This window comes from Triturus cristatus, chromosome 10 (genome assembly GCF_964204655.1).
Source record: "Triturus cristatus chromosome 10, aTriCri1.1, whole genome shotgun sequence".
NCBI lineage: Eukaryota > Metazoa > Chordata > Amphibia > Caudata > Salamandridae > Triturus > Triturus cristatus.
The window spans coordinates 702,705,981-702,730,659 of NC_140593.1; the positions used below are offsets into that span (position 1 = coordinate 702,705,981).

The 24,679-nt window shown below is 44.2% G+C and overlaps 1 protein-coding gene across 1 annotated transcript in view; it reads right to left on the reverse strand.

The window, feature by feature from the left end:
- The window catches only part of LOC146789911 (uncharacterized), a 3,228,338-nt gene that overhangs the window by 3,193,032 nt on the left and 10,627 nt on the right, over nucleotides 1–24,679 (reverse strand). Inside the window, exon 2 of the mRNA XM_085631221.1 lies at nucleotides 5,455–5,568. The gene's annotated coding sequence lies outside the window, so the exon portion shown is untranslated. The remainder of the gene's footprint in view (nucleotides 1–5,454; nucleotides 5,569–24,679) is intronic.

Below are 24,679 nucleotides of genomic sequence, written 5' to 3' on the forward strand. Positions count from 1 at the left end.
GTCTTTAGGGTACTGTTTCCTGCCCATTATCCCTTCACTTAGCTTCTTGAACAGGCAATAAGTTCTCGTTTACTCTATGCTGTGGTAAAACGATGATTTACTAGGTTTTCTTTCCAAACCTTTTATTTATTTATTTAGAAATCATTTTCCATTTTTCTGCATCGCAGCATTAATCTTTTTGCTAGACTGCATTCAAAGTTATCCAGTGGTTATTTTCCTTACCTAGCCAGTGCCCGCCTAGACAGCATTGCCACTTTTGAGTTAAAATGGCGGACTGGGCTGAAGAAAGATGACATTTTACAGCCAGTCAAAGAGTGAGGTGAATATCTGCCAAAACGTGCATGTCAACACCTCTTTGAACCCTATTCACAAAACATTTTGAGACTGTAAATTACACCTTGCTGCAGTATCCTATCAAATCCGACTACGGAGGAACTGGAATTTATCTGTTTTTGGAAAACGTATCTATAATAAGATTTTCCTCAAATATGAGCAACACCATGCAGATGTTGGTGCTTACTGCATTAATTCCGCATGTTCAGGTAATTTCGGTCAATTTTTCAGATGTTAAACTCTACAGGATTAACCTTCTGAAATTCATCTCCAGAGGCCAGAGTTCATCACACCCTGTACTTGCTGGTTTGTGATACAGCTGCAAAACGTACAATTGCAACCCCAGTGCTAATAATTGTTTGTGCAGTTGCCACAATTTCACTAGTCACTCATAACGGTGGCCTCAGTATGGCAACAATTTGTATTACAACTGAGAAATCCTGAATCACAGACTCAATATTTGCAAAATTGAATTTAGAACCACAGAAAAAGTGCGAAGTGTTTTATTATTTCTGAAGGCAATTCGGAAAACTTTAGAGAATGCAAGGGAGGGACTGGATGGAAGGTTTCTGGCCGTTGGAATGTCGAGGAATCTCACAGCCCATAACTTTGTGAATATTCACTAACATTCTTAATGTAATTTCAATCACAGTATGTACTATATTATCTAAAGGTAACTTGAGAAATTGAACTAGCTGTGTGTGAAAATTATCTAAATACGCACCCATTTTTTGATGGTGTTGGTGATGGCTTTTCTCCAGTAGTAAATATTTTTCTATGTTGACTAAAAAATGAGGAAGTTGGCAATTTAAATGATCAAATGCATATCTGTATAATGGTTACATTTGATTTTCGAGCATGAAGGAAATCTATGGCGATGTTTGTAGGGATTGTAGAAGTGCATTTGGAAATCTTACGATAAGCACAGATTTCTGGATACTCTACTGTGAAATGTTGTGAATGATCAAAACACTTACAATGATTAGAGCCTTTTTTCTGATTCTTTGGTAATAACTTCTTTACCTACCGGCAAATCTTCATTATCCTGATTAGGTACTTCTCATTCCAGTCATTACATAGTGAGGGTAGCGCCGCCCTCCACAGGTGCATGCTACATTAGTATTTCTTTAATGTCCATTGAATGGACAAACACTCTGCTCTCCTCTCCCTCCTCCTGTAAGATCACAAGCAAGAAGTATATGTAAACCCCAAGGGAAGGAAGAGAGAGTAGATGACTGGGATGGGGAGAACCTATCAGTGTAATGAAGATTACTGGAAAGTAAAGAAGTCATAACCCGTTAATATATGGTCCTCCTCATCGCAGTCTTTACATAGTGAGGAAGTCAAATGCCGGGGACAAAAGAAAGATTTGCACTGACATAAATATATTCATAACAGAAAACAAATTATTGAATTGCAGTGTTCAAATCCATGTGCCCAAAATTAATTGGCATGGCATCATCCATATCCAATCAATAAGGTTTAACAAAAGTATCAAAAGAGGACCAGGTAGCAGCCCTTAACATTTCCTGGCTAGACACCCTAGCCACCTCCGCCTAGAACACCAAGATCGATCCAGTGGATCCGCCTTGGACAGAGAACGGAGGTACCAGATCGAGGGAAGCGTAAGCCTGACTGTGAGCTTGTCATACCTACGACTCAAGATAGAAGTCATCACCGTTTACCCTTTATGAACATTCCCAAAGGGGGACAAATAAAGACTGGGAAAGGCAAAAATATCCAGTACGCTGCAAATAGCACAATATATAGCAGTTAACATCGGGGAAGATGGACCCCGCTGGAACCAACCTCCTCAAAAGAATCAGCTCTTGCTGCAAATAAAATTTGGAGCGGACTTTAGGATAAAACCTTGGTACAGGATGAAGAACAACCCTATCTTTAAGAATCCTGAGATAAGGAAGAGAGATGGCTAATGCCCCAAGCTATAGGCAGCAGAAGGGCCAAAAGGTGCAAAGGGCCAGCAGTTGGTATCTGGTCATGCTGGACCAGGACAAAGCCACAAGTTCAGGCTGACCGAGAGGGTGCACAGGCCCTATTCAGCCTGCTGGTAATTGCACCTTATGTCCTTTATGTTAGGTCTGCCCATCATTGCTTTGCCATCTTAGCATCGCTTGGTGTTGGATCGGATGTACCTTTCAGGTAGCAATTACATAGCTCTGCAGGGCCCTGTGCTGCTGTGCACCGGATCTGATAGAACCTTCAATTCGGTAGGGAGAGGTGCTTTCTGAATCCTGCCAAGGGCCCAGGATCTTAATTGAATCTCTTGGAGATCAGGATTCATTCCTGCAGATTCCAGCTGCAGGGCTCTGGCAGGTCCAGTTGGTGCTGGGCAGTTGCAGGGCAGTCACCTGGAAGCTTTGTGTCCTGGTAGCTCAAACAAGAAGCCAGCTGGAGTCATCCTGGGATCATAGAAAGCAGGTCCAATCTGCCTTCTGCAGACAACAATGCAATCCTTCACCCAATAGGGCAGTCCTCCTTCTGGGTTCAAAGCAAGCAGGCCCAGTCTTCCTCGTTCAGACAGCAAAGTAGTCCTTATGAATCTTTCATAGGTCTAGTAGTGTTCTGATGGGTATTTCTTAAAGTCCTACATTTTTACCTGGTACCAACCTTTGTGTGGGGAATTCCTTGGTCTAGCCCCAAAACTGGTTCTGGTCACTTCTTTCTCTTCCCCTGGGCCGGACTCAAAACTTTCTAGGGTGAAAAAAAGGCAGGGCCGGCTTAATGTAATGCTCCTTTGTGCGTGATATAAGCAAGGTTATCGGGACAGAGTATAGCTCTAAGTAGGAAAACCATCGCCCAGCTACACAGTGCTCACTCTCTGGGTCCAAGAAACATACTTGATGGGGGAAACATTATCGGGCCTAGCAAGCTAGAAACTCTTAGAAAGGTGACAGGAACATTGGGCAGGAAAATGCCAACTATCTAGAAGTGGTATTTTAAAAATTTTATTCTAAAATTCAACTTTTCCATTGAAAAGGACATTAAAATACAATTCATTTGAGTGTAAACATAATTTATCTATTTGTTTCCTATCTGAAGTTAGCACTTGTTAATTAAAATGAGGTAGCCTGTGTTAGACTAGGGAGAGAAAGGCCATGCAACAGTGATAAACACCTTTAGGAGTTTTTCACCTTTCGGACATATACAACTTAAAGACACATTACCTATTTTTTTAATACAATGCACCCTGCCCTATGAGTTTTCAGGGCCTACCTTAGGGGTGACTTATAAGTACTAAACTTGAAGATTTTGCCCTGGGAAAAGGGTTATTCTGCAAGGCCAAAATGGCAGTTTAAAGCTGCACTACAGACTGCAGTGGCAGGCCTGAGACATGTTTTGAAAGGCTACTTTAGTAGGTGGGTGGCACAAGAAGTGCTGCAGCCCACTGGTAGCATTTAATTTACAGGCTCTGGGTACAGGTAGTACCATTTACTAGGGGCTTAAAAGTACAATAAATGTGCCAATTAGTTGTAGTCCAACGTTACCATGTTTTAAGGAGAGAGCACAAAAACGTTAGCCCTGGTTACCAGGGGTGAAGTGCAGAGAGCCCAAATGCTAACACAATTAGTTTATCAAAGTGAGGGAGAGAGGGCAAAAGCTTTGGAGGAATACCATGCCAATGATTTCAGGTCTACCAGGACCAAACCCTTCTTTTAAATATTCAGTGACCAATATGTAGGCCATAAATACCCCAAAACACACAAAAGGTAATAGGAGGCTGCTTGCAATAAGTTCAACCACTTCCAATAGCTTGGGGTAGCACTACAACCCACTGTTCTTTTGCTCTCCATGCCACCACGGTTTGAACCCAGCCATATGCAAATCAGTCTTGACCCTGTTCCTCATGGGAACAGTCCAGCCTGAATTGCCAAGCCAGGTCCTCTCTGAACCAGAACACAAGCAACCCAGGACCGGGTTTGAGCCCTGGTTATGGGCTCATCAGCAAACAAAGGATTGGGATGCGTTCCAAGCATTTGCCAGTGACTGAGATTAATTCAAAAGACACAAAAATGATGGACGTAATGCAGAGCAAATTAAACATTCACCCCCCAGTCAAGAGATCTTGGTTAAATTCATCTGTCCTTTGCTCATCATGGCACCCCAGTTTAGACCCAGCCATATGCAAATCAGTCTTTCGGGGTATCAGCAGACTGAGATAGCTTGAATCCAGTGGCACAGTGAGCATGAGACCCACGTCTGGACATACCCTGCGCACATAGGACAAGAAAGCACAGGGCACACAAATGATGGACGGAATTTGGAACAAATCAAGCATTTAGCCTCAGTCAAGAGATCTTGGTTAAACCCATCATGGGATTAATTCAAGCATTCCATCCATCGCCCTGTAGTTGTTGCAGTTAAATACCCATAAGGCAGGCTGCATAATATTTAAAAGTACGACAAGTAAAAGTTTAATGTTAAACATTTCCTCACATTGAAATTGCCTAAAAAGCTGAATAGCTCCTTGATTAGATGTGAATTGACTCCTAGAGCTAGGACAATGGACTTTTGTGTGGGGAGGTGTCCTGTTCGTCTGACAGGATGACCATCTGGGCAATACTTAAGAACGTATTAATCTCCAAATGGGTCTGCCTTGTTATAGGCAAATGTAGCTCACACCTTGGCCTGCCCCCTCTATTGGTCTTCTAGCTAGCCTGGTGCCAATCCCAGTGGGAGAAGAGCTGCCACCAGAACCTATGTTGAATTACCACAGGGGCAGTTTTCCTAATTTGCGTGATCACAACTCTAGCAGTTCCAGTACTTGGACTTTTGGTGCTCCAGGCAGAAAGGGAATGTGTGAGGCCCCCCAAATTTGCATAAGATGTGAAATCACAGTAAATTACTACATAGGAAGTGCCATCAATTGACTATTGTTGAGCGACTTTGCAAGAAGCAATTTTATCAGTGCTGATATCAATAAAACAGAAGCATAAATATTAACACTAATAAAATAGGCACATATATTTTACATTTCAATTAACTGGAAACACATTGGATGGAAAGGTTTGCCCTAGGTCATTTCAAAACTTATAAATTAAATCATATGTTATTATTTCCAGATTAGTGCATTAAATCCGTATAAACGAATGTTGTACTTACATAGCGCAAACCAAACCGAAAGGCTGCTTCACTGCACAAGGTCAAAGACACAGTCAACAATTGATAGGAGGAGTAGATGGTTTGTCGATCGTGACTGAATCAGTATTTTCCCATCTAGGAAAGTATTTATATGTCTTAAACAGAGTAAAAAAGCAGACAATCTCACTATAACTCCTAGGGATATAACAGTATAGAGCAAAAAATCAGTGCGTCATCAGCTAAGTAAAATCTCTCAAATTGGAAGTGCACAAAATATAAAGACAAATGGTGTAAGTAGAGGTCTTCAAATTGGGGCGAGGCTTCCCTGGTGGACCTCAATTTATTATAGGGCCTCAGCAGTGGATGAAACTAATTCAAGCATGCAATCCTTCACTTTTTTGTATAATTTAGTTAGTTGCCCTAAGTGAGCTGGATATGCCAAGACGTGGGTCCTGTGCATGCTGTGTCTTGGCTGATGATTTCTTACTAGGGCAACACCTGTCTGGTTTGTTTGTGTTATTGGTCACGGAGGATCTGGCCTGGTAGTTCTGTCTGGACTGTTCCGACTGGCGTAGGGTCAAGACTGATTTGCATATGGCTGGGTCCAAACTGAGGCGGCATGATGTGAAAAATAACAATGGAGTGAGACGCTGCTTGAGTAATTACCAGTTGGAGTTATTAATTTAAGCATTCCATCCATCACGTTTTATGTTCTTTTATTTGTGGACAGTAAAATGCAGCCATAATTTGGGCACATTGGATTCATAATCCCACAAGGCAAGGATCCCACTGCACTTGCTGCACTATTGATAGCTATGCCCTTCAAAGGGGCCGCTTGCCCTTGCAGCCATGAACCAGTGCTTCAAGGCCCAGAACAACAGGCTTCTCCCCTGATCCTCTCAGCACTGGACTATGGCTGGTAGGCAGAAAAGAGGATGGACCTTTCCTGACATTCGCAGCACTGGATCATGGCTATTGGATGCATGAGAGAAGGGATCAGTTGCATAGTAATGTAGCCCTAGACCCTGATGCAAGAAAATGATGCCAGACAGTAAAATACAACCATAATCTGGGTGCATTGGGTCCAGAACATCCAGGAGCCCTGACGCCACTGCACTTGTTGCTCTACTGATAGCTGCACCCCTGAGAGAGACCCTCAATGAGCCTCACACCCACAATCCTGTTCTGCTAAGCTCATGGGCTGGCACCTCCTCCTGAGTGTTCAAACATGGCCGGCTGCGATGTCCAGGGGTGTAATGGCCTCTCCCGGGCCTCACAGCTCTGAAACATGACTGCAATGCTAATGTAAGAGATACAAGTAGCACAGCAAATGGTACGATGGGTGCAGGAGCAAAGTAAAAGTGCTACCTCACTCTTTTCCTCTGGTTGCACAGTAAAATAAGGCCATAATTTGGGAACATTGGGCACATAATAACCCAGGGCCCAGTGCCACTGCACCTGCTGCATTCCTGATGGCTATGCCCCTGACCGATGGCTATGCTGGGCAGAAAGGGAATGTGCTATGCCCCTCTAATGTGCATGCAACGTGAACTCACCGAAATTACATTACAGGACAAGGACCTTGACATTGACCTATGCACAGAGCCATGTTACAGATCTGCGAGACAGTTTCAATGGGACTCAGAGAGGGGCACAGATGAAGCACGCCCCCAACCTTCTGGGCTTCTCAGGCATGGTGTAGTGCTGGGAGGATTAGGGGAGGGAGCCCACTAACCCATAAGCCTCACAGCAGATAATCATGGCTGCAAGGCACAGGGGAGATGGGCGCTCCCTATGGCCTGGCAATGCTATACCTTAGCTACGAGTCATAGGGTAGGGGCCTCCACTTCCCTAGGCCTCACAACCATGTTCTAGTTCTGCGAGGCCCAGGAGAGGGTACCCGGGATAGAGGAACCCTCTACAATTGGCCTCACAACAATAGTTTAGCACTGCAAGCCCAGGGAAAGGGTGTTCCCTGCAATGGACAACCCCACCATGATCCACTGCTGTGTGACCCAAGGAAGTGCTGTTCCATCCTCTGGCCTCACTATATGATGTAGTGCTGCAAGGCCCATAGGATGAGGTCACACTGCCAGGACTTCACATCCATGGTCTGAGGCTGAAAGACCCAGGGAGAAGAGCCCCATTACCTGGGCCTCTGAGCCATGGTACCCAGCCAACGCTGCACGAGCCAAGTGGGGTGGCCAATTTTCCATTATCACTTCACAGAATAATTCATGCTTTTGGAGAAACAATGCACATGAAGAAACACATTTTGTGTGCAGAGACATTGGAAGATGGTTATTGGAGAGCAGGGGAACTAAGAGTCACATAGAAGATTTGTGGGGTTTCATTCTAAAACCCGCCTCTAAAACAGGTCATTTTAAAAGATAACTCAGCTGGAGATTAAGTTTATCCAGCATGATTATTCTTTAAGCTATATTTATGTTCTAATCCTTTGACCACCTCCTGGAGTAAGCCTTGACTGCTCGCAATTGCAAATTTTGAGCGACCAGTTTAGAAAATTAACTCTGGTATTCAAATAGAATAAAATAGTGTTAAGCTTTGAAACACCAGTGGTAAATATCAGTATCTACCATGCATGCTGTCCAGTAAGTACCCACATCCACAGAACCCTATCCAACTGGTACATTTTGACCATGGAACTAGGATTTTTGATGGAAATAATCACCATATTCTAAAGCTGAGCAGGGCCGATAACAGAGTGGCAATTCCCTGGGAGAGGTAGCCCCTTCACCTTGCCATCACAATCTCTGACAGCCCAGTTATGGCCCTGTGGACTATTTGTAGATATGGAACCAAAAGACACATTTTTTAATCCTGGCCTCCCATTTGGCCAAATTGTGGGTTCTTGGGCAATCTTTTTTCTGAATTTATTGTCAAGGCCACTGGAATAATGCGATTTTGCGTCAGTTGCTTTTTTTGCATAATTATATATTTGCAACATAATCCATCATCTGCTGCATATTCTCAAGGTTTCAACAAAAACAAGTCTTGTTTCTAGCTTCAATGGTGGAACAGTTCCTAATTTTTCAACAAAATCAAGTCTTGTTTCTAGCTTAAATGGTGGAACAGTTCCTAAAAACACATATAGTGAAGTAATACTATTATAAAATGTGCTGATTTTCGCTGCATAATATGGCTTTTCTTGGTGAATAATATACTAATCCCTGCTGCTTAATTTGACCCTACCCGGAGACATAATTCCAGTGGCCCTGCTTATTGCTCTGCTACTCCCTTTTTGGCAAGATTGGGAGTATTTTGATTCAATGTAAAAACTGCTCGTCACTGAGATTTTAGAAAATGTACTGAATATTTCCTGAGAGAAGGGAACTGCCCAGTCATAATGAATAGTCACCTAAATGCAGTACAGTGGTAAATATATAGCCTTTCTTCATGGGTCTACTAATTTAACAAACTGTTTGATCCTGGGCAAAAAAACACTCTCTCTGTGCCTCATCCACTGATCTGTCAATAGGTGTCACTTTGAAACAGGCTTAAATGTGAGAAATAGACAACAAAGGCATACTCCCTGGCTCTGGCTCAGCTTCTGGTCCAGTTTGAACCACAAGTCAACATAGAGCTGAGCTTTCATGTGGCTTCTGCCTGCCACCTTCCATCTAACCAGGATGCGGTTTTGGCTTGTGCTGTTGACTTTATAACTGGGAAACCAGTTTCCAGTCTTGGCGTCCGCTCAAGATCCTGTGATTCTAGGCTAATCACTTAGGGCCTCATGTAGGTAGCCAAATACCGGTCGGTAACGGCCGATTTTCGGTAATTATACCGTTACCGACCGTTATTTTGGCTTTTGGTATGTAGGGGGCTCATTTCTGGATTCGGTAATTTACCGAATCGGTAAAATTACCGAATCGGTAATTTTACCGATTCGGTAAATTCCGAATCCAGAAATGAGATGTAGGGGGAGTGTGTGGGTGTTTTTATGAGTCGGTATTTACCACCAACTAATAGTTGGTGGTAAATAATGAATGGATGTGTTTAAGCATTTTAAAGCGCTTAGACGTGTGCAATGTGGCAGACATACATGCCCTTAGGGCATGTATGTGTGCCACATGTGCACACATGGCCGAATCAGGGGTGCAACAGGGTGTCAATGTGACACCCTGCCACCCTTGCATGTGTTCCCCCCATTACCGAATCGGTATTTACCGATTCGGTAATGAGGCATACCTTCCCATCAATGGGAAGGTATGCCTCATTACCGAATCGGTAAATACCGATTCGGTAATTACCGAATTTTACCGATTCGGTAAAATTTCCCAAATGATTACCTACATACAAGTTACCACTTCTTAAATACCGATTCGGTAACGTTCGGTATTTAAGAAGTGGTAACTTGTATGCTACCTACATGAGGCCCTTAATCTCCATGTGCCTAAAAAAAAGACTGTGTCCTTGTGTAAAGTATGTAACCAGATCTCATGTACAGTTCTTCAATACCTTTGGGGTGCATTTGTGTTATACAAAACTCCAAATAATGGGGTTCATTCCTCATTCAAGGCTGTTTCCATCTAGGGTTGCCCCCTGGCAGGTTTTCTGAGTCATTTTGTTCTGTTGCATGCCCCAGCCGGTGCAAATATAAGCAAAAATAAGCAAATCACCAAAAGCCTTTAATTTTAGCCCAGATCTGTACTTAATCAAAAGAGCAAATATAAAAAGAAAACACATTTAAACATGTTCTAGAGCTGCGTTCGATCCCTGAGTAAAAATTAAGGTAGACAAGGACAGAAACGTCTTGTTATAAATCAATACATGCGATTTTCTTTAAAGTTCTATTTAGTATTTTGTCCCATTCTTTGTAGGCTCCTAACAGCAACAAACAGCCTGTATTTTTCCCTTGGAAAGGTCGCAATCCCATTAGTTGAAGGTGATCTTGCATGGCGCAGAACCCCTCCTGTGCAGCAACGCCCCCTCATGGACACTGACAAGCATCTCTTTCACAGCTCATCAAGGACAGAAAGAGTGAGAGTTACATGACGTTCTCAGGGGCCTTCCACTATTCCTTACGTCGCTACACATGCCTGTGAGGCCCAGGAGAGAAGTGCCCCTCCCATGGCACTCACAGTGCTGCAGCATATGTGCGAAGCCCAGGTAAGGGAGACACTGGTAGCGCGGGGCCCATGCCTATCACTGGCCCTGCATCTATAGTGGGCACAGAAACGCTGCTCAGGAGAAGAATGGCTGTGCCATATTGGATTTGGGTAGAGAGAGTCGACATGGAAGAGTTTGCAGTAGGGCACACAGAAACAGCTGTAAAAATGTGTAGGGTTGCACCCTGGGAATGTGTTCCCTACTGGTCAATGAGAGGCCAGGAGTCACTCCCACCAACAGGCATAAGCGTGGCACCACTAGGCACCCTTTTCAGAACACCACTAGATCCGTGGAAGACAGAACAAAGCCTGCACCTACTGTTAAAGGCTAGACCTGCTCCCAAGTGTAACCAGGACTCAAAAGTGCTCCTGCTTAGATACAAGCTCACTTTTCTCAAGAAGGCCAGCTAACTAGTTTCAACTGGATCTGCCCTGGGCCCTGCTGGTAGCTGCTGTTGGTCCTGACCCCCAAGTGATTTTGATGGGGTCCTGGAACCATTGGCTGCTGTTAGAGTGTACTCTTCCTGCTTAACCTGCAAAAGCTGGGGTTTGGGAACGTTTTGCAAACTTTCTGCCTCAAGAACCAAAGGAGCACTGGGTCACTGCTGAAGCTGCAGGGATGTTGAGTCACCGGTCAACCTTAATTTTCTGGTATGCCTCACCGAAGGAAATCCGACTTCCAGAATTGTTTCTAAGTACAAACATAGAGGGTTTCACTGGGACTAACACTGAGCAGCATCTAATTGATGTTAAGGCCCTTCTGGGCATGGAGTTCACCCACGTTGAGCTTTACCATCTTCAATGACAAGCACACCAGGACCCCATGCTTAAGCATGCCCCCGCTGTTATTGAGCTCTCCTCCAGATCCTGCTGGCAGCCTGCCCCAGCAACAACTCATCAATGGTACATTTTCTCCATAAACATTTCTGAGTCGAGGGTAACTCTTAAACCAGGACCAACCTGTTACTCATATCCGACCTGCTGTCCATCACAGATGACCTTAAAACTGATCTTTGTTCTGCTCTTGCATGACCAATTTTCCACGGTTGGCGCTTTGCCCTTTTTGGCTCCATTTTTATTTAAGTTATAAAAAATTCATGTCTCTGCTCTCCTTACTGGATTTTATGTTGTGTTTTGTTCATTAAAATATTCTCTATTTGTATAAATTGTACCGGTATTTTGTTTTTTTGTGTTTTAGACTTTTCAACTGTTTTTGTACTTCTATATGCTTTACACATGTTCTTAAGTTAAGCTGGTCTGATCTGTGCCATAACTACAAGCAGTTGTTTCTCAGACTAGCATTCCTGCACCCTTTACTGGGCCTAACATGAAATGTAACAATATGACTTGCGATGAACAACTAGCCACCGTAAATAATAAATAATCACTCCATAAATACTATTTATCTTTATATTATCATTATGTATTATTATGAGATAAAACACTCCTCTGTTTATCCAGTCTGGCATCACTATCAATCATAGACAGTAAGCATTCTACAATGTTCCTTTGTTTGACGTCAACTCGTCTTTTGCGACTATTGCGGCATCATTCACCGAATGGCCCCTTTAAAGGTACAGCCATTCTGACATCTTTTGCCTACAAAGTCACTGTTCCTTCACGGAGGCAAGGACTGGACCAACGCACATAAGTGGATGGTTATAGGATGAAACATGTAGGATCTATCTTATGTTTTATAGTGCAGAAGAATCCCTTTAAGATCATATAAATATAAAAGACGTTTACACATGGAGTAAATCTGCAAACACACATACATTTTGAAATACAATATAAATCAATAGATGTGGCCTAGCATTTTGGCATGCGTGCTCCGCTCTCGAATATTTATTTATTTACAAAGTTGTAAGAGTTTCCCCCAGCGGGTGTTACAAATCACTTTGCAATAACATAATCTTGGGATCCATTATGTGGGGAACGATAAAATCATATTAAAACCATTTTTCATGAGAGAAGTTGAACCCCGCTGTAGGGAAAATAGCAGAGGGGGGTTGCACTTACTATTAATGAAAAATACCTTGACTTGAATAGGCTACTTTATATATTTTTTAAAGCAGTCAGAAAACAAGCATTGGATCCGCGAAAACTATCGCATTGACCATACACTGTGAACGATATGTTCAAAGACGGGCCTTTCAAGCACACCTTAGAAAACTTGCATCCTTCCTTCTGGTGCTAAATAATAATTCTTATGAGCATACACCTGACAAACAAAATTTATAATTTGGCTTGCATGAAAAATGGTAACTCAACATTGTTTTACATTTGGAAAGCCCCACAGAAGCAGGGAAAGTAGACGCTTTAACTCCTAAACACTGCACAGTATCTCATCAGTCTAGGGTTTCTTTGAAATGTTTGCTGGTCATAGATGAAGACTTTCTAGATCCCTAATGGGCGACATCAGCAATAGGCTGTTCGTGCAAAACTGCAGCGAAAGCGTGTCTTCCTACTGCATTGTGAAATGTAGCAACTCTTTAAAACGCAACGTGAATGATGAACCTTTTGATGACACAGCACAATGATCAAACTAGATCACGAGGTGGCAGTGTAGTTGAAATCATACATGCAATCTATAGGGTCGTTTAGGTGTGGCATAATGCCTGCCAGCAGACTCGTGCACTGGATGCCCTGTCTCCATCCACCAGGCAAAAGCCTTGTTTTGCAGTAGTTAACTCGAAAGTGATCTTATGTTATGGTATGTGTAAGTGCAAAGCACACTCTCACCCTTGAAGATATCCTGATGCTGAACAGCTGTGTGCCCCTCTTCCTGCCTATGACAGGTTGTTTAAAAACAAAGCCAGACCTTCAGCTTCTTACGGAATTCGAGAGGAGGGGGCTCAGATGTGGAGTGGGAGGCGCTTCCAGGTGTTAGTAGTGATGTAAGAACGCCTCTCCTCCTGATCTGGATCTGTGTATGCATTGTATATGTGCTAGCAGGAGTCCTGCTGAGCAGAAGGTTCTGGGTAGTTGATGGAAGGTCATGTAGGTTGGGTCTAAGTTGTGTAGCACATTGATTGTATATAGAAGGAGTTTTAAATGAGTGTGTTTATATATTGGGAGTAAGTGGAGCTTCTTGAGGTGTGGTGTGATGTGAGTTCTGTGTGGGAGGTTGAGAATGAGTCTGGTTGTGTCAGGTCCCACAAGTCTTACCTTCTTACTTGTGGAAGGATCCCACGGGGATGACGTGGGCAACCACCTCCTGCACCCTTTTCTACCCAGAAGGATCGAATACCACTAACCAGGTCAAAAGAGGGGACCGGGGGAGGCTGCCAAAAGTAAGGGTGAGGGCAATGTGGTGGAGGTCGTGGTGGGATACCCTCTGTGGTTCTTGGGATCTTGTGTCGGCACCACCTAAGGGCGAGAGCAGAGGAGAGAGTAACCGCTGCGCTAATAAAAAGAAACAAACACAGCCAACACAAGATGTGAGCCCCAAGTCGTCACCTGGAATGAAGAGCGGCTACGCTGGCACTGCAGAAGATAGGGGATCCAAATCTCCACATTGCTTTAACGTCTATGAGGAGCAATTCCATACATCGATGGGAGATGCAGCACACTTTAATTGCGCTCCTGCGCTGGGGTAAGGGGCAAAACAAGCGCGACTTCGTGCCGTCGCACGAGTCACGAAATAAGGTTGGAAGCGCTCCTGCGCTGGCTTAAGGGGCAAAGTAAGCGCGACTTCGTGCCGTGGCATGAGTCGCGAGTGAAGGTTGGAAAGCGCTCCTGCGCTGGCTTGGGGGAACAAGGAAAGCGTGACTACGTGCCGTCGCACGAGCCACGAGTGAAGCTTGACAAGCGCTCCTGCGCTAGCTTGAAAGATAAGGAAGTGCGACTCCGTGCAGTGTGCACGAGTCGGGGACTCTGGAGACTTTGGGTGCCCTTGCGCGGTCCGGACAGCGAGTCCGGTTGCTGGTGGAGCCTTCGCGTACACTCCTGCGTTCCTGCGAAGCTCCGTGGCGAAATACGAAGCGCCGATGTGGGTGTCTTCGCTCCTGATATGTGGATCTTGCCGGAAGTGCCGGTCGGCGGGTGACGTTTTGCTGTCGGGTCTCCAACAGCTAGAGAGCTAACCTGTTAGGCGGACTTCCGTGGGAGGAGTCTCGTCCCAGAATGGAGATCGCCTTGCTTCTGATCTGCCGGAAACGGGGAGTCTAGTGGGAACATGACAGCTTGCCAAGTTCTGGGTGGTTTTTCGTTCTCTAGTGAGTTTCTTGGTGATCCCGGAGTAGAGAGCGTTCCCATAGTCCAACTTCCTGGTTACTAGGGCATGAGTGACAGTTTTTCTAGTGTTGCTTGGGAGCCATTTGAAGATCTTTCTCAGCATCTTCAGGTTGTGGAAGCAGGATGCAGTGTCAGCGTGGACTTGTGCAGTCATGTTCAGTCTGCTGTCAATGATTATTCCGAGGTTCCTGGTGTGGATGCGGCAGGAGTTTGAAAGGCTACTAGTTAAAGTTCCATGGTGCAGGGATCTTGCTGAAGATCACTGCTTTGGTGTTGTCAGTGTTGAGCTTGAGACAGGTGGCTTTCATCCACTTAGCGACTGCGGTCATGCAGGCTGTGAACTTGTTTCTTGTGTTGAGAGTCTCATCTGAGAAGAAGAGTATGAGAAGTGTGTCATCAGCGATGTTGTTGATGTCATATGCATGGATGATGTTGGTCAGAGGGATCATGTATGGGTTGAAGAGGGTGGGGCTGAGTGATGAACCTCAAGGCACTCTGAATAGGAATTTTTAGCGTTCAGTGGAGTAAGGTGTCAGGCTGACAGCTTGTGTTCTATCCATTAAGGATGAGAAGATTCAGCAGAGAGTTGGTCCTTGGATACCAATCTTGTGGAAGCGTTCACGAGGATGGGGTTTCAGACTGCAGATGCTGCTTAGGGGTCAGTTAGAATGAGGGCTGCTATGTCTCCTCTGTCAAGTATTATGCGTATATTGTCTGTGGGGGCAATGAGTGCTGTTTCTGCATTGGGGTTGGATCTGAATCTGGACTGCATGGCGTCTAGGAACTGGTGGTTGCAGAGGTAGTCGGAGAGGTATTGGTTGAATCGTTTTACTAGGATCTCTGCCAGGCATGTACAAGAGAGATGGGTCTGTAGTAGGACAGTTTGAATGGGTAAGCAGATGTTTTCTTGAGCAGGTGCAGGACGGTGGCATGTTTCCAGGTGTTTGGGAATGTGACTGAGTTGATGGAGGAATTGAGCATGGGTTTTGTGCTTTGCTGATTAGTAGGAATCCTTTGATAAGGGTCTGATGGAGCCCAGAGTGGATGGTCTTCATGACAGCAGCAATTTTAGGTTTTGTTCTACGGCTGTGATGGTTGAGTTGCCATGGTGTCTGGGTCCGTTGCTGGTCAAAGTTGCTGTTTCTCAATATGATTTTGTTTTGAAGAAAAATTCAGAGATATTGCTGCAAAGTTTTTGAATGGGGGGTGATGTTGCTGTAGGCGACAGGAAGAGTGGTGAAATCTTCCATGATGGCAAAGATTTCCTTGCTGCTGTTAGGGCCAGTGTTGACTCAATCTGCAAGATCTGTGCTCTTGCGTTCCGTATCTGCTGGTGGTAGTGTATTAGGGCTGATTTGAAAGTGTATTTCTTCGGGGTGTCTTGAATTTTTCTCAATTTTTGCTTTATCTGCTTGCAATGGTGTGTCTTCAGCTTGAGTTACTCTGTGTACCACCTGGCCTGTGGTCAGGCTCTTTCTGCTGGGTTGCGCTTGAGAGGAGCCAGGATCTCAGCACATGTGGTGATCCAGCTGTTGATGTTCTTGATGGCTTCCGGGAAGTTGCTGGTGACTTGGGCAGGTGCGCAGAGAGGTCAGCAGCCCACTCCTCTGGGATACTTTTCCAGCTGCAGGATTGGTTCCAATGGTGGTTGGTCTGCAGTGGTGCAGGATGGGTATGCTTAAACTGAAGACAAAACAGCCTGTCCAAGTCATAGTTGCTGGCTTGTCAACTGTGATGTGGCTGACTGAAGAGAAAATCAGGTCCAATAGGTGTGGGTGGGTTCGGTAACGTGCTGGGTGAGGCCTAGGTTTGCGAGGTTTTGTAAAAGGACTGGAGAGTTGAGCTTTGTGTTGTCTTCTAGGTGAAGTTTGAGGTCTCCAAAGAGGATGAAGGTGCTGGTGTTGATGATGAGAGGTGCGACTAAGTCTGTGATATTGCTGGCAAAATTGACGTAGGGTTCTAGTGGTCTGTTTAGTAATGCATTGCCTAGTGAGATGTTTGGTTGTGATGCCCATCTTGAATGTGAGGTGTTCTAATAAAGTAGTGATTTACTTCTGCAAAATAATATATCAATGGCCCTCCTGTGCATAGACAATTGATTATTGTCTCTGCTTGCAGGATCTAGCAAGAATAAAATGTGCATTGGAAGATGTTCTCTAAATTGACCTGGACTACTGATGCATTGACTGAGCTTGCTAGCCCTGTGGAGAATGTGCCATGAGACTGTAGGCTGCTAACAGCAGAGCACACTCAGGCTCAACTGTCTAAAAATTAGTGATTCCTCAAACACATTGTTCCCCACCTAAACAAGGTGGGGAAGAATGGGTTTGATGTTGCATGAGCCCTGCCAATTTATGGCAGGCCTACCACTTCAACAAAACCTAAATAAGCACTATATTTTACATTAAACATAATTCATGTAGTCCAAGTGAATATTAGAATTATGATGTGGTAACCCAAATATCATTTTTACTCAACCAGTTCATTTGTTGATTCCCCTCTCTTGTTTGCATTCAATAAAAACAGAAATCTTTAAAGCCCACTAGGGAGGAGGCAGTTTTTGTCCTCCTAGGAAACAACACCTCAGCTCATGGATAATGTCCATGAAAGAAATGTTGCTCTGTAATTTGAACCCAGACCTTAAAAATATATGCCTCAGAGTCAAGCTCCATAACTTGAATGAGGTAGCTCTATTTACTTTACTAGCTGAGACAACTAAATAAGACGTTGCTGTGGAAGTTTCTCACAATGAAGTTGAAAAAAGATCTATTACAGAGGACCACTTTTACAAATTGTTAAATCAGGTCCTCCTATCAAACCATATCTCACTGCACAGTACAGAGAAATTGGAAATCAAGATTCCTATGAAAAGTTTATGATGAGTCGTTGCTAACATTGACTTCTCTTTGACATACACTGATGCCTGTGATAGCTAAGTCTATTTTTCACCTAAGTCTTGACCATGTCCTTTAAGATTTTCAAGCGTACAGACACTTAGCTGAATGCTAAAAATACTGCAAATTATCTTCTGGCAGTCAAGTCTCTCTGTTGCAAGTTGTGAGAAGTCATCCTTTTTTCCTGATCACCCCCATTGTTTTGCTTGGTATTAGTGGTAACCGACTCTGACTGCGCTCTGGACGCTGCTTACCAGGCCCAGGGCCAGTGCTCTGATTATAAGGATATGGAAATTAGGTATAATTATATTTGGTATTGACGGCCTAGCTGTCAGTCCCTAGTATACATTAGGGCATGCAGGTTTGGAAGCCTAGTAGACTTAATACACTTAAGTGTGGACTACTAAGATGCCTGCTGTCATTTTAAAGGCAGCACTGCCTTTCAGGCTGCCTTTAACTTAAATGTATATTAAAATTTGACATTGGATATAAAGCTACTTCCAAAGTCTCAAACGACCTTATATTTACATATACATCACCCCTAAGGGACATTATATAGTATGTATGATAAGCCCTTCTGAGGGAAAAACTGCAATTCCATTTTTCCCCATTGTAGTGAAGGGCTCCTTTGACTAACTTTGAGATATTTTATTAAATTATAAATATTGACAGGAGCCACCTAAAACTATAATGTATCTAATAGTCAAGATACATCCAACAACTTACCACTCTTAGATTTATAATAATTATTACAGAAAATAAGTTATTAAACTTTCTTTTCTGTGAAGCTAAGTCCAGCTTTCCACCTGCCCTCTCCTGATTGGCCAGCCTTTCCAAGGCTGAGCCAGAGCTGCTTGATGAGGTGTGAAGTGTTCTGTCAAAGTAGACAAGGGATTTTCTGTGGATGGAGAACTTTGGCTGTAGAAGCCAAAAGTCAGGAATGGGAAGCTAAACTGGTTTTCAAAGGGAGAATAATAGTTTAGAACCAGCATAGGCTGACCAGCACATCCTATACCCCCAGCTGCACAGAAGCCTCAGTAATTAGATCAGTCAGGGGTTCAGAAGTGATGTGTTAGTGAAACTTAGCCACACCAGTGGGATGGCTTAGTCAGATCTAACCCCAGAGGAGAGACTTTCTCCATATTGAATTTTTAGACAATGATGCATTCTGGGACTGACTGACTGAGATATTTATTAAGCGCACTTATGCCGAGGTGTCTTGGCGCTGTGATAGAAGGAGGTGTGCGGAGAAAGTCTAAGATTTGGTAAAGAGCCAGGTTTTCAAGGCCTTTCTGAACAGGATCTTGTTTGTTCCTAATCGTAGTTCTGTTGGTAGGGTGTTCCATAATCTTGCTGCCTGAAATGAAAAGGCCTTACCACCCCACCGGGCCCTCTTGAATTTTGATAGGCAAACTAGTCCCATACTAGTGGATCTCAGTGTACGAGTCGGAATGTAACGAGGAAAAAGAGACTTCATGTCATCTGCACCTCCTCCATGTACAGCTTTATGTACAAGGCATAAGGTCTTAAATTGTATCCTCCTTCGCACAGGAAGCCAATGAAGTCTCCTCATGTTTGATAAAGTAGGATGATGTTTCGGGAGATCTAGCAGTACTCTTACTGCCGCGTTTTGTAAGGACTGGAGCTTCGAAAGCTGTCGTTCACCAATCCCAGAATATAGCGCATTGCAATAGTCTATGCGGGATAGGACTAAGGCCCCCACTACCGTTTTTCTTAAGGAAAAAGGAATAAAAGAGAGTATCTTCCGGAGAACCTTGATCATCAAGAAGCAGGCCGAGGTAACCTGGTTGACTTGAAAAGTTAGTGATAGATCATTGTCAACCAGGAAGCCTAAGTTCTTCACTTTGTGTTTGGGTACTGGGCAGACACCTGCTTCTGGTGGCCACCAGAGGTGGTTCCAGATAGATGGTTTGTGACCAAATTCAATCACCTCCGTCTTCTCTGTGTTGAGTTTGAGAAAATTCGTACTCATCCAACTCATCACACTGGAGAGGCAGTTTCTGAATCTCTCCGCAGTGAGTTCGACACTTTGCGTCAGGGACACCACCAGCTGGGTATCGTCGGCATACGATACTAATTTTAGCCCATGATCTTTTATTAGGTTTGCCAGTGGTGTTACATAAAGATTAAACAGTGTGGGGGATAGCGCCGATCCCTGAGGAACGCCACAAGGAAGAGAGAACTCTTCAGACTGAAGTCCATCCCAGTGGATTTGCCGTGATCTGGAGTCCAGAAAGGAGTGAAGTAGCGCTAAAGCAGAGTCTTTAATTCCTAATAGATTCAGTCTTTCTAGTGTCAAATGCCGCCGTTCGATCAAGAAGGACAAGGATGGCTCTGCCTCCGTTGTCCATAACTCTACGGATTTCCTCTGTTGCCATTATTACAGCCGATTCTGTTGAATGACGTGGTCTGAATCCATGTTGTGTTGTGTCCAAGGAACTGTTTGTGTCAATAAATTCCATCAGCTCCTGGTTGATAGCTTTTTCCAAAATTTTGGATGGCAATGGGAGACAGGATATAGGGCGGTAATGTTTAATATCCTGTGGGTCTAGTGAGGATTTTTTAAGAATGGGCCTTATGCAGGCCTTTTTCCATCTCGAAGGGAAGACTCCAGATCTGATAATCTCATTTAACAGAGGAGCCAAGGATACACTTATTTCTGTAGCCTGATTTTATTTGAATTAATAGATCGCTAACCTGTTTTTCACTAAGAAGAGAGAATTGGGACAGACAATTGAGCGATATAGGATCCTCCAAAGGTTTGCCTATATGATTCCCAGGGTCAGGCTGAAACAGCTGAAGTTCATTATAAACGTCTTGAATCTTACGTTGAAAAAAAAGAGCAAGGTTATCAATGAAGTTTTGATCAGGACGAAATGTTATATCATTAGGACTCTTAGATAGGGAGGTCACTATTTTAAACAGTTCCTTAGAGGAACTTTTTGCCTCTTGAATTCTGTTAGTAAAGTATGTCGCTTTGGCCTGTTTGATTGAAGATTTATATTGTTCCAGAGTTTGATTATATTCCTTCTTGTGCGCAGGACTGTAATCAGATCTCCAGAGACGTTCCTGCCGCCTACATTTGATTTTGGCAAGCTTCAGCTCTGCCGTATACCACAGTGAGGTCAGTAATCGTCTTTTAGGTAGGATGGTTTTCTCTGGGGCTAGTTTATCTATTGCCTTACTGATCCAAAAATCAAAGTTAGTGGCCCCTCCATTACTATCCTCCAAATGGGGACAGCTATTTGTCAGAGTTGTAGCTAATTCCACACTTTGTATGCCCTTCCAAGGGCGGGTTTTTACTAGCTGAGGGCGGTCTTTCCGGCCAATAGTAGAGAGGTAAAGGTTAACTTTAAAATGGATTACCGCGTGGTCCGACCAAGGGACACGTTGTATATCTTTCACTTCGATCTTGTCATTATTGGTGAAGATTCCATCTAATATGTGCCCCGCTAAGTGTGTGGGTTGTGATATAATTTGCCTCAACCCATAGCCTGCCATGGTGTCAATTAGATTAGATGAATCTGAATTATTAAGGTCGTCTAAATGGAAATTAAAATCACCTAAGACCGTAAGCGTTGAAGTATCGAAACACGATTCTAAAAAAGTCTGTAGGGATTTGGTAAAGGGCGCTCTTGCTCCTGGTGGTCTATAAATCAGTAGACCAGAGAGAAGTTCACAGTTATTAAATTTTACAGTGAATGACATGGCTTCAGCCTCTAATGTGGATTCTTGTTTAAAAGTAATTTTGAGGTGGGAGCGGTAAATAACCACAATACCCCCTCCGACTGTTCCCGTCCTGTCCTGTCTACTTGCACCAGCGAATAGCCTGGAGGGATAGCAATATTCCAATCTGGAGCCGAGGAGACAGAAGTCCAGGTTTCCGTGAGAAAAACCAGGGACAAGAATATGTCACACTTTGGAGTAAGTAGTCATACACCTCGGTGGCACCCTGCATCCCATTGATCAGGGGTGCCCCCCTGCTTGACACCCAGAGACTTTGAATAAATAAGGCAGAGCGGCAACACCCCTCAGATCTCCTGCCTGAAACTACAAGGAGAAGAAGGACTGCAGTGCTGGAATTGGGAACTGCACCCAAAGGACTGCACTCCGAAGAACTGCACCTGTTGCACAATCTGATACTACAGCCCTAAGGACTTTGCCTTGCTTCAAGAAGGATTAAGGAGTGGACTCCCTGCAAGCTACAGGTTAACAGAGCCAACCTGCATCATCTCCAAACAACAGTCCCCATCCTTGAATGAGTCCTGGGGACTTTTAAGGATTTGGCCAGGTGCATTGTGTGACATCCCAAGGACCATCTAGGAGATTCCAGATCCTTGATATTTGTGTTTTTGATACATTGAACTCTCAGGAGTAACTTCAGGAAGAAGCTACTTTTGGAAAAAGCTCCATAAATTGACTGAGTCGCCGTCGAGAAAGCCGGCTACCTTTAACCACTACCCAGCTTTGATTTCAGGTTTGTCCCGCTGAAGGCTCCGGAGCTCCAGACTTTCAGGGTTTGATCAATACCTCACGGATAAGCAATCCAACAATGTTGCATCGAAATCGGCCTGCTGGATGTTGAGAGAAAAGTCCTCCAGAAAAGTTTCTAACTCCAAAGATAAAATTTGGACCGAGGCCTCACGCTTAGTATCCGACCAGTGCTCCATCACAGTCAGTCTCAAACTTTGACTTTGTCCAGGTCATGTGTGACCAGATATGCCAAAGTCGTGATATATATGATTAAGCACTAGATAATGTTTATTCTTTAAATATTCATATCTCCGGTTTCCTACATTGGATTTTTTGATATTTTTGTGTCTATTTGTTCAAAAAAATGTAATCTATTTTTATAAATTGGAGTTGGATTTTTATTGTGTGTTGTGTCTTACTTATTAAATGTATTATTGTTTTTAAATGCTTACACCCCTGTTTCCTAAGATACCCTTGCCTGCTCGTTGCCAGCTCCCAAGAGGTGAGCAAGGGAATCATTTATTGAGACCATGACTGACCCTTTTATTATGTTTGTGGCCTTATTAACAGTGGTAAGTCACTACTTATCATTTCTGCCATGCACAACATATGCACCAAGTTGTAGAGGGATGTGCTTGCTATGTAGCATCAGTATTGTTCTACAAGCATACTCTTCCAAAACAAAAACCTATAACTAGACACATTTTAACAATTCCACACATTCTGTGTTTGCTGAAGAGTGCAGCACACATGCAATGTGAGAATTGTTTGGAGAAATGAAAACCAGTGTCAACTTCAAAAGGGCGTTATTTTTCTAAGCAAAGCCTAGTCTTGCTGACTTAGCTGATCTGGCTTTGAATCAAAAACTGTGGGTACTTGCATTGATCTGCTTAGCCACATCCAAATAATGTGCCCTTGATGTAAAGTGGTGCAGTACCCTTGCAAACGTTTGGGCTGTATTGCATCACTTTGTGCACCTTTGCCTGCCTAGGTTTGTGTGGAAACCCTTAGTAAATCTGGCCTTGACCAACCGACCAGAAAAAGAATCACGCATTGGCAAAGCCAATAGATCTTTCCTATATGAGAACCATAGACTTTGCAATGTGTTTTGCCATGATGTACACCAGTGTGACTGCTGTTCAGCATGACAAAGTTAGTTCTGTGGAGTGGCCTGGAGTGGAGTGAGGGGAGTAGAATGCCGTAGACTGGATTTGTTGGAGTAGAGTTTCGTAGAGTGGAGTAGGGGGAGTAGAGTGTCACAGACTTGAGGGGAGTAGAGTTCAGTGCTTCAGTGGCAGAGAGTGTCATAGAGTGCAGTGTTGCAGACTGCTGTGTCGCAGAGTGGAGTGGCGTAGAGTAGAGTGGCGTAGAGTGGAGTGGCGTAGAGTGGAGTGGCGTAGAGTGGAGTGGCGTAGAGTGGAGTGGCGTAGAGTGGAGTGGCGTAGAGTGGAGTGGCGTAGAGTGGAGTGGCGTAGAGTAGAGTGGCGTAGAGTAGAGTGGCGTAGAGTAGAGTGGCATAGAATAGAGTGGCATATGGTGAGGTGGAATAGAGTGGAGTGGGTTGGAGTGGATTGAAGTAGGGGATACATTGGATTGGAATAGATAGGGGTGGATTTGGGTACAGTGGGTTGGATAGAGTGGAGTGAGGTGGATTGGAATGAGTGAACTGGATAGGGTGTATTGGATTGGAGTGGTATGGTATGGTGCAGACTGAAATGTGGTGAGGTGGATTAGATCAGTTTGGGGTAGGGGTGATTGGATTGGAGTAGGGTGGATTGGAGTGGAGGTGAATAAGAGTGGAATGGAGGGGTGGATTGGACTGGAATCGAGGGGTTGGATTTGGGGTAGATTGGATTGAAGGAGGGGGACTTTACTGGGTTGGGGTGGATTGGTGTAGAGTTGGGTAGACAGGACTGCAGCGGAGTGGGGTAGATTGGATTGGATTGAGTTTGGGTGTGGTGGATTGGAGTGAGGTTGACTGGAGTGGGGTGGAATGGAGTGGGGTGAATTAGATTGCTGTGGGGTGTGGTAGATCGGAGTGGGGTAAATTGGACTGTAGTGGGATGGTTTGTATTGGAGTTAGGTGGATTGGATTGAGTGGGGTGGGCTGGATCGAGGTGGGGATGGATCGGGTAGGGTGTATTGGATTGAGGTGTATTGGATTGGGGTAGATTGGATTGCGGTGGGTGGGTTGGAGTGGGGTAGATAGGATTTGGCTGCATTGGGGTGGATTGGATTGAGGTGGGTTGAGTGGAATGGAGTGGGGTGGAGTGGATTGGAGCAGGGCAGATTGGACCACTCCAATCCACCCGCTCCAATCCCCCCACTGGAATGTTTTGGATTGGAGGAGGGTGATTTTTCCAGCCCTTCCTTGTAAGTATATCTACAGTTATTTTCAGCCTTTGCCCACTGCGCACCCGAAATCCGAGGTCTCCTGAGCCCCGCTTTTATTTTATTCTATTTCACAGATGCTTTCACCTGATATATTCGTTT